The sequence below is a fragment of the Heptranchias perlo genome, chromosome 5 (genome assembly GCF_035084215.1).
Source record: "Heptranchias perlo isolate sHepPer1 chromosome 5, sHepPer1.hap1, whole genome shotgun sequence".
In the NCBI taxonomy this organism is placed as follows: domain Eukaryota; kingdom Metazoa; phylum Chordata; class Chondrichthyes; order Hexanchiformes; family Hexanchidae; genus Heptranchias; species Heptranchias perlo.
This window is the reverse complement of record NC_090329.1, coordinates 37,605,011-37,611,351: the sequence shown is the minus strand read 5'-3', so window position 1 is coordinate 37,611,351 and position 6,341 is coordinate 37,605,011. Positions and strand designations below refer to the sequence as shown.

At 42.1% G+C, this 6,341-nt stretch overlaps 1 long non-coding RNA gene across 1 annotated transcript; it reads left to right on the top strand.

Moving 5' to 3' along the window:
- Positions 1-2,207: 2,207 nt before the first annotated feature.
- Positions 2,208-6,067, top strand: LOC137321356 (uncharacterized). The gene is made up of 3 exons (XR_010962788.1): positions 2,208-2,424; positions 3,566-3,680; positions 5,904-6,067. It is a non-coding gene; the product is annotated as an uncharacterized lncRNA (long non-coding RNA).
- The last annotated feature ends 274 nt before the right edge of the window (positions 6,068-6,341 follow it).

The following is a 6,341-nucleotide window of genomic DNA, read 5'->3' as shown; positions in this document are numbered from 1 at the left end:
CATCTTCTGGTTCTCACTCGGTCTTCCTTTTCTGTTCCGCTTTCTTCTCTGAGGCCTTGTGCTTCTGCTACTCTCCCTTTCTCATCCCTTCTGTTCTTACGTTTCTCTGTCTCTCTTCCTCTCTCTGTGCTCTTCTACTTGTGTCTTTTTCTTTTTTCACTTGGGCTAGGTCATCACATCCGCAGGGATTTGGACCATGCCAGCAGGACATGGCCGAGGTTGGGTCATAGGTTGGGTTAGGGATCCAGCTGGAACCCCAGGCAGGAGGTGGAGGCTTACCAGTGGGGGAAGGTTCCAGCGTAGGGCTGCGGGATAACAGAGTGTGGTAGGTGCTGGGTCAACCTTGAGGGGGTGGGAATATGGCCAAGGTCACAGGCTGGTTTTTGGGTAACAGATGCAGAGAAATGCCAGGCCAAGATCACAGGCCAGGATCGCAGAGGCAGAATAACAAAACAGTAAACAGGTAGCACTGAGGAGCACAAGCTCACAGTGCCACCTAGCATCAGGAGGTCTAAAAGCCAAATATAATGGTAAATTGGTTTTTACAGCCTAAAAGTAACACCCAGACATGAAAGAAATAGTGTGACTGTATGACAACCAAATCGAGCCACAGAAAATAAGTGCGACAGACAAAAAGGTCTCAAAACGTCTAATATGTTCCACAGATAAATATATCAGCATATCCTGGCCAAACAGGTGAGGCAATTACACCCTTTTCACCTGCCAGTATTCAAAGTGACTCTTACTTTGCCATGAAAATGAGTTCTCTTCACTTCTCATTTGGGAGAACAGTGAGATGTTGATGTGCTGTGTCCTGAATTCATGGTTTTACATCTATAAATGAAGCTGTGGCTCATGCTTGACTCATTAAAGGTTCTGTTAAATATTTATTTGTAGGTCAACAATAGGAAACGGAAGCAATTTGACACAAGGGTCAGAAGAAGTAAGCTTTCTATTTTAATTAAAAATCCACCCCCCCCCCAGCATTGTTCCCATTTGTTGTAAACCTATTCATCAGCCTTTTCAGCAAAAAGGATGTACACTTGAACTAAACTCTCATTTTTAGATCTGAAACCTCAAGTTCAGCGTGATCTGTAAAGACCTAGAAAAGTAACTGCACTGGTGGTTCCAACCACAACCAAGCAGTGAGGTCACTGGAATTTTTTTTTTGATTCATTCGCCACACAAATACTTGCAGAGAAATTACCACCTGTTTCTTTGTAAAGTGCTGCCCACGCTCAATGACAGCTGGGCTTGGTGATCTGACAAAGCACAACATGTTCAGGCAAGCATGTATCTATCAATACCTGAGTCCAGGCCAAGGAGGAAGTAGAACAGAAAGCCAATTACTGAAGAGTTGCTAAACAGACACCTGCACAAGTGACTCATCAGTTTGGGAACATTTAAGTAACTTGACTCTCTTTACGGAGAGCAATTAGTTTCTGTGGGGCGGGAAGGTTTGTTTCTGTTAAACAAATATTTTGTTGATGTATTGTAACTATCAAGCCTTATCGTTGTCAGTTTTTTTTTTAAAAAAAAGCTTACTTAAACAGTGCTGCTGACACGTATCTTTTCCTTTTCAGAAGCTCCCGTCAGCGTGGTTTATTCTCCGACAATGCCTGGGTTCTAAGGGTCATTTTATGAGGTCACTCAGCTGACGGAGAGGCTCGGCCACTGGCAGCGCACGATGGAATTTCAGGGCATGTTGCCCATGAATTTCTGACCATTTAATTGGTTGGAAAACTGCGGGCAATGGACACCCTAATTTCTGCTTCAAGCCGATGGCTGGCCCCCGCCCTCCCCAGCAATAGCACCGACTCCTAAAATTATCCCTAATGTCTCAGCAGGCCAGTCAACTCTTGGGTGTATTAATTTTTCTATTCATTTACAGGGAGATTCCTTCATCAATGGATACTTGGCAGGAAAGATTTCCTCGCACGCTGTAGGGCTGATTCAGTGATGGTGATCTCCGCGAGCACACCAAATGTATTGTGGGGGCAATTGATACCCTCACTGAGTGTCCGATTTGTGAAGCAGAAAATTCAGTGAAAGAAAATTTTTTCAAACTTTTTCAAGGCCTTGAAATGTGCATGCAAGAGGCTCACTACAGTTCCTAGGCTGGAAGTTTCCTCGGAATGGTTTCCGCTTCACCAGCGTAAATTCACCGGAAGTGTATCGGAAATCCCGTTTCTGCATGCAAACTGGATTTCCGCCGCATTTCCAGCAAAGTTATGGCAGTGGAGTGGGAGCATCACCAAGGCGATTCTGTCCCTCATATCAGTAAACCCGTGCAAATCGGACCCACATCAACGTCCCCAATTTCTTTCACCTCATTCCACCAGTGCTGCTCACTTACATAAAATGGACGTTGCTGGGATTTACTGCTCTGGTCTTGGGGAGTGGGGAGAAATTACCTTCTTAAAGGTACATTTGACTATTCACTATTTTATCTGAAGGTCTTGCTTTGCTTTTTGAATATCTGTATCTGCATTGTCTTTCTTGCATTACTTCCTGCTGGTGTCGCCAGACTGTTTTTTTCCCACAATCCTTTTCCCACAACGCTTTTGCTGATAGCTGTTATTTCACTTGCAGCAAGAAAATTGCTTAGCCTGGTAGTTTTTTTTGCACATTCCTAGGTTTTGTTTGGAGGAAAGAATGACAGTTGCAATTCCAGTTGAGGCATTTGGTTCCCAGTCACCCTCTTCCCAGCAGCTACCTAATTAGGCCTAGTCACACCTACCTGGACATGTCTGAAGAGACTTGCCTTCATCATCTCTGCTTCATGAGAGAAGTTGATGTTCCAGACAACTTCCACCACAGGAGCAGATCTGCTTTCAGCTGTGAAAGAAACCACACCATCTATGCTACTGGATCCTTCCAAGCTACCACTAGATCAGCCAGTCTCCCTTGCACCAATGCATCAAACAAGAGACTAAAGTCCTGTTTGCCAGGGAAAAACCAAAGGTATGCTGCAGCTTTGAGTACTGATGCCCCTTAAGGAGCTCATGATCAAATGCAGAACACAGATACAATCATGCCCATACTTCCACCCGGATAGTGATGGAACATACCATTAGCATGTTCAAGCAGAGATTCAATTCTTTGGACAGATCAAGAGGGTCTTGTTCAATAGTCCTGAGAAGGTCTGCAACATCATCTGCTTCTGCTGCATATTGCACACTTTTTTCATCTAGAGAGGAGTAAACATGAAGGCAGACAAGGAAGAGGAGGAACAAGAAATAACTGAAGGCCGTTTGCTGCAAGAAAAGACTGATGCAATCAATCATTAATTGACAGCACTTTCCCCTAAAATCTGTAATTCAGCCCCTGCATGAACAGTCCTATCTATTAAGTACAATACAGTGACCCTATGAACAGCATATCCACTATTACAATCAACTGTAACTTAATTGCCATACGTACCCATCACTTGCTACCTTAATATGCATCTTATTTTCCCCAATTTTCCCATGGTAGGGATTGTAATTAGTGTTCACTCACTTTGAGATACACAAACGGTGTATGTAGTTTCATTAGAAACAATAGTTTTCTTTTCTTTTCCCAGAGAGTAGTGAGCCTCTGGAATATGTTGCCGACTGGTGTGGTGTGTGCTGACTCTCTGCCTTCAAGAGGGAGATGGACCTGTTCTTGACTGGGGCAGAGATTGCATCATATAGAAGGTAAGTGGTTTTACAGATAACACATGGCCAATGTGATCTCCTGGACAGGTTTTGATCGTCTGTTGATGGCCTACATCCTAGGGTTCAAAAAGAAGTGGCTGCAGAGATAGTGGATGTATTGGTTGTGATCTTCCAAAATTCCCTAGATTCTAGAACGGTCCCAGCAGATCGGTAGGTAGCAAATGTAATCCCGCTATTCAAGAAAGGAGGGAGAGAGAAAACAGGGAACTACAGGCCAGTTAGCTTGATATCAGTCGTCGGGAAAATGCTGGAATCCATTATTAAGGAAGTGGTAACAGGGCACTTAGAAAATCATAATTTGATTAGGCAGAGCCAACATGGTTTTATGAAAGGGAAATCATGTTTGACAAATTTATTAGAGTTTTTTGAGGATGTAACTTGCAGGGTAGATAAAGAGGAACCAGTGAATGTAGTATATTTGGATTTTCAAAAGGCATTCAATAAAGTGCCACACAAAAGGTTACTACACAAGATAGGGCTCATGGCGTTGGGGGTAATATATTAGCATGGAAAGAGGAATAGTTAACGGACAGAAAAGAGAGTAGGGTTAAACGGGTCATTCTCAGGTGGCAGGCTGTAACTAGTGGGGTGCTGCGAGGATCAGTGCTGGGGCCTCAGCTACTTACAAACTATATTAATGACTTGGATGAAGGGACCGAGTACAATGTATCCAAGTTTGCTGACAATGCAAAGCTAGGTAGGAAAGTAAGCTGTGAAGAGGACACAAAGAGTCTGCAAAGAAATATAGACAGGTTAAGTGAGTGGGCACGAAGATGGCAGATGGAATAAATTGTGGGAAAATGTGAGGTTATTCACTTTGGTAGGAAGAATATAAAAACAGAATACTTTGATCTGGAATGCACTGCCCAAGGGGGTGGTGGAGGCAGATTCAATCATGGCTTTCAAAAGGGAACTGGATAAATAGTTCAGAGGAAAAAATTTGCAGGGCTACAGGGAAAGGGCGGGGGAGTGGGACTAGTTGGATTGCTCTTGCATAGAATCGGCATGGACTCAATGGGCCCAATGGCCTCCTTCCGTGCTGTAACCTTTCTATGATTCTATGATTCTCTTTTTTAAAGGGTGAGAAACTATTAAATATTAGTGTTCAGAAAGATTTGGGTGTCCTCATACAAGAAACATAAAATGTTAGCATGCAGGTACAACAAGTAATTAGGAAGGCAAATGGCATGTTGGCCTTTATTGCAAGGGGGTTGGAGTACAAGAATAGGGAAGTCTTACTACAATTGTACAGGGCTTTAGTGAGACCTCACCTGAAATACTGTGTACAGTTTTGGTATCCTTATCTAAGAAAGGATATACTTTCCTTGGAGGCGGTGGAACGAAGGTTCACTAGATTGATTCCTGGGATGAGAGGGTTGTCCTATGAAGAGAGGTTGAGTAAAATGGGCCTATACTCCCTGGAGTTTAGAAGAATGAGAAGTGATTACATTGAAACATATAAGATTCTGAAGGGGCTTGACAGGGTAGATGCTGAGAGGCTGTTTCCCTTGGCTGGAGAGTCTAGAACTAGGGGACATAGTCGCAGGATAAAGGGTCGGTCATTTAGGACTGAGATAAGGAGGCATTTCTTCACTCAGAGGGTTGTGAATCTTTGGAATTCTCTACCCCAGAGGGCTGTGGATGCTGAGTCGTTGAGTATATTCAAGACTGAGATAAATAGATTTTTGGACTCTAGGAGAATCAAAGGATATGGGGATTGGACAGGAAAGTGGAGTTGAGGTCGAAGATCAGCCATGATCTTTTTTAATGGCGGAGCAGGCTCGAGGGGCTGTATGGCCTACTCCTGCTTCTATTTCTTATGTCTTGATGCCTGAGGGGGTTGGAGAGGAATTTTCCAGAATATTTTTTCCCTTATTTCTCTGCTTTTATTTCTCTCCCAGATTACATGGTTGTGGGGGGAGGAACATTCTAGTCATAATGCTCCAGCCATCATGAGAGTGGGGCTGGCTTGATGGATCAAGTCTTTTCCTGCTATCATTTTTGTATCTTCGTAATTTCGTAATATAATAGAAACATATTCGGGTGAAAAAGCTTTATTGAAAAAGATGATAAACAACTTGGAATAAATGGAAAGAAGCAATAGGTGAAAATTGGAGGAGAAAAATAAATATTAATACATTCCCTTTATTAATACATTAAAATGAATGTTATATTTGATCTTTGAATTGTTTTTTGTCCCAGATATTTTTCCTTCAAAGGTGAACGAACCATTTATCCAGTTATAATGATCAAAGCAGGGTTTGAAGACTCCACACAAACAAAAGAAGCAATCAGACGCTTCTATAAATAAACCAAACAACATAAGTAACACTAGAATGATCAATCAAGATATACTGTGCAAAGTGTGCCCTAATGTAATGTTTCCTGGTAAACAAGGCTTATTTGCTAATGTAAAAAAATGCTTTTTTCTGTGCAAAGGCTGGATTGTGTATAATCACCATAAAGATTTAAAAAATTACAAATGCAGCATGTCTTTTTGATTCTTGTTTTACGATAAGTTGTTACAAATAAAACTCCCTTCTCACTCATGAAAACTTACCAAAAGTATTTCTCTGTTCTGGTATTAAGAATGGACTGACATTATATATAAAAAAACTTATAAGTAAATTTGGTCTTCCT